A 4,622-nucleotide genomic window follows, 5' to 3' on the forward strand; every position below is an offset into this window, starting at 1 on the left:
ATCCCGTTCGTCGGGGGAAAGGGAGTGCGGTGGCCTCTCTCTCTCTCTCTCACCGTTGGTCACTGATCCCGCTGCATCCCTTCCACCGGGGCAAAGGGAGGAAGTGCATCGTTTCTCCGTTCGACAGCGCCGAGGCAGCACGTCCCGATCTACGGTACACGTCGTTCTTTCTGACCAAGCTCCGGCGCGGCAGGGCCTACGCCACCTGCTCGCATATTTCACCTGCCGCCGCTCACCTAGTTACATCCCGACGACCTCCAGGTATCCCCTCCGGCCTTGCTCCACTGCCCGTCTTCTCATGTCGCTGCATGTGGATCTTCCATAGTTCTTTGCCCAAAACGTAGCTCGTCCAGCGTACTTTCCATATTGCATTCTCGTCCTCACACCGTTTTAGACAAACACAACCGTGTTGTTATCTTCCCTTAGGGCAAGGAATATGCTTCTTTTTTGTCGTCGCATGTGTCATATTGCATTCTCGTCCTCACATCGTTTTAGACAAACACAACCGTGTTGTTATCTTCCCTTAGGGCAAGGAATATGCTTCTTTTTTGTCGTCGCATGTGTCATCAACTGTTATTGGCCAATAATTGTTTCCTTTCTACCTCTTTTTTGCAAACAGGGCTATCCGTTTCACCTTGTTGCTATTGCGACCTTTTGGTGAACTGCACAAATCACTTTTTTCTTAAGAGTGTTTTGTGCAGTTGTACTAAAATGTCACATGGGCAACGTCTCTACATTTCAGTGCGACTGCACAAAGGGAGATTGGTTTTGCTCTACCCTCCTCATCCAACTCCGAGCCTAATCTTCTCCAACTAGTTAGTCTTAAGAGAGACTGCAAAGGTGACTGACTTCTATTTATGTGTTTATTATTTCATCAGCAGTCCTCTATTATCGTAATCACACTTAATATCTTTGGAACAGGGACGCTCAGCTCTATTTTAGTGGAACTGCACAAAATGATCGGAATGTTGCATGCTCCAGACAGCTACTTTTTTTTCCCAACATGCCTTGTTGATTTAGACAGAGCTGGGGGGACGTTGCTACCAATGAAAGCATGGATCAATTTTAATTTAACACCTTCTCACAACTCTGTCTTCAGTTGTGATGTAATTATTAGCTCTGATTTGCTAATAATTGACATGCATTAGCAAGGAAGTTAGTTTTTTATTGTTTCCGAAAGAGCATCGATGGCAAGACACGCGAAACAGAAGCGGAAATCTCACACCATTGTACAGTACGTCAATTATTGTCTCGCTGGAATTTTTTTTGTATAGTACGTCAATTATTAAACAAATGATGGAAGCTTGATAGCATTGCCAGAAGCCTCTTCATTATCTGGGTCCATGTGCCATGCACAAAATTATACTCCTTCGTTCCTAAATATTTGTCTTTTTACAAATTTCAAACGGGCATATTTTAGAGTGTAGATTCCCTCATTTTGCTTCGTATGTGTACTCCCTCAATTCCTAAATATTCTATTCGTCTTTCTAGAGATTTCAACAAGTGACTACATACGGAGCAAAATGAGTGAATCTACACTCTAAAATATGTATATACATCCGTATGTACCAGTCCGTTTGAAATCTCTAAAAAGACAAATATTTGAGTAGTCACTCATTGAAATCTCTAGAAAGACAAATATACTCTAGAGTATATTTAAGAACCGAGGGGGTAGTGCACAACCGCATGGGAGATTCAGCCCGGTCGTTGTGCCGCATTAATAGTGAGAAATGAGCAGTCAAATCGTAAGCCCCACCTTTCCCACTGTAAGTTGCTCTGAAGAAGCAACCACAATACGCTCTTCTTTGAATCCGCTCATCCTACTCCATCCATCACTATTTATACAGCGCGCTTCAGAAAAAAGAAAAAAGACCTGTGGGACCAAGGCGACTAGCGATCGGCCTGAAAAATAGCATTGGTAGTTATAGCACGTCGTCTATTACTAGAGGGAATAATGCGTACACACATGCATGCGGTGCTTCCACCCCGGGTACACACATGCATGCACTTACTCCACTCTGTAGTAGTAGTACAAACTACATGGAGAGAAAATTGTGGACTTGATTGCAGTTACCACGCCCTAATTAATTGAGCATTAAACCAACCGCATCTAAAGTCTCTGGTGGTGGAAATGCATTGAGAGAAATGTATGATAATGAAGCGTGCCCTGTAAACTGTGACGGAGGGAGGAGTAGTATGAAGGTTCAAAACCAAGTACGCGTATGGCCAGTCGGTCAACGCACCTCCTCTTGGCATATCACTGACATCTGGGACAGGAGTGTGAGCAAACCGATCTCAATTGACGGCAAAGAGCCAGCCCACCGTTCCTTGAGAGAGACGAGGAGCGAGAACACACAGACGGGCTCGCATGGAGGCCAGGATATATTCAAGCATGGTTGGTTAATCGATATCATTCATTACATGTTGGACTGCCGTTTTCCGCCCTTCTCCAGAATAAACGTGTACTTTATCAGAGATAAAAAATAAGAGTACAGACGCTCCACCATGCGGTTCTAGTAGTAGTACTACTCGTACTACTGCGCTTGGCTCTTCGCCTCTTCGTGAAGTCGAACAATGATGGTACTTCGCATGTTGGGTACTACAATCACTACTAGGGAAAACCCTAGTAGTAGCGCGGGTTTTGAGGCTAGCAGCAGCGCGGGTGGCCGCGCTACTAATAAGGCGCTACAACTAACTCATAGTAGTAGCACGGCCCTTACCCGCGCTACTACTGTTGACGATATCAGCAGTGCTTTTTAAGAACACGCTACTATTACCTAGGTGTAGCGATTTCGCCATCCCTCGCTATTGCTATATCTTTCATCATTTTCCCATTACCCCTTTCAGTTTCCCTTTCAGATACTAGATACTAGGTACTGCTAGTAGATATCAATTCATAAACCATTACTAGGTAGTACTCCCTTCGTTCCAAATTACTCGTCGTGGTTTTAGTTCAAACCACGACGAGTAATTTGGAACGAAGGGAGTACTAGATAACAATTTCATGCATAGTCAACATGCATCCTCAAGCAGTACAATGTCATATCAATGGCCATCATCATATGTAGTTCTAGATGATATCGACGACGATCATCATATGTAGTTCTAGATGATATAGCCACACACACACATATGTAGTTCTAGATGATATAGCCACACACACATATGTAGTTCTAGATGATATCAAAGACAATCATCATCCTCAAGCCTGGGCGGTTGGTGTTCCTGATAGTAATTAGGATGGCCTGTCCAACACGAAGATTCTTGCCATCGAGGAATTTCTTCCACCCAACCGAGTTTAAGTGTGTGTGACTCTCCGTGTCCACGCGGTAAGTACAGGTTGTGACGGAGCCCCTTGCAGTAAGGCGTAGTCCAGCTGAGACTTCTTCATCAGGCTCGATACCATAACTCACAGATATGCTCTTTGCCAAATTCTGAATAAGAAAAACATATCAATTAATAAATAGCCTTGCAAATAAGTACATATGGATTATCTAGACTATTAATAGTTTCCTTAGATTCTACACTAATAAGCATGTGATCGAACTCTACACCTAAACATATCATCGACTAGATTCCACACAACATACCATATCATTGGACTGTACACTAAGTAATTCATCGGATAATTTGCATTTGTAAGTATAACATACCATATCATGTCGATCAACCATGGTATTTGTCAAGCGAGTCACGAATGGCACCCCGACAAAGTCAGCACGTGGCGGAATTATGTCCCACAGGTTGGACACCTCCTCCTCACTCAGCCTTGTTCTCTGAGCTACGATGGCTTCATGAAGTGGGTCCTCATCATCTTCATCGAGTGGGTCCTCATTATCTTCATCATCTTCGTCATCTTCATCATCTTCCACCAGGTTGAGATAGATGACAGCTAGCTTGGGTCTTTCTGCTCGGAAGGAGAAGCTGATCAACTCACCACCAGTAAGACGCATGCAAGCGACGAAACAGGCCCATCCATCTCCTCCAATCTGTGTCATATTGCGTCCTTTATCGATCTCCATAGTGTACGGCCCCCCAGGAGCCTCAAATGTCGCAGTGTCTCTTGTCAGCTTGTTGAATTTCAACCTCACATTGCATGGGACGATCTGCGTAAAATAAGCAAAATGACACAATGCAGTAATGCCAACACTAAAAATAAAATAGTTATTACATTTAATCTAATTTCTTACCGCCGCATGACGAAAACTCGGCTGGAAGTAGATGCCGAACAGCTTTCCAGTTGCAAGGCTGCTGGCGCATCTTGACTTGCACAGTCGACATAGTGGTGGTGGTGGTGGCGCCATTTTTTCTAAAGCAATATGAGCAAAGGATTAACGATCAACTAAATCAAAATGTTCTAAGTCAACTAAGTCAACTAGCCTACTAAATCAACTAAATCAAAATGTTCTAAATCAACTAAATCAACTAGCCTACTAAATCAACTAAATCAAAATGTTCTAAGTCAACTAAATCAACTAGCCTACTAAATCAACTAAATCATATCAACTAAATCAAAATGTTGCATATGAACTAGCCTACTAAATCAACTAAATCAAAATGTTCTAAGTCAACTAAATCAACTAGCCTACTAAATCAACTAAATCAAAATGTTCTAAATCAAC

Source organism: Triticum dicoccoides, chromosome 7B, assembly GCF_002162155.2.
Source record: "Triticum dicoccoides isolate Atlit2015 ecotype Zavitan chromosome 7B, WEW_v2.0, whole genome shotgun sequence".
In the NCBI taxonomy this organism is placed as follows: Eukaryota; Viridiplantae; Streptophyta; class Magnoliopsida; order Poales; family Poaceae; genus Triticum; species Triticum dicoccoides.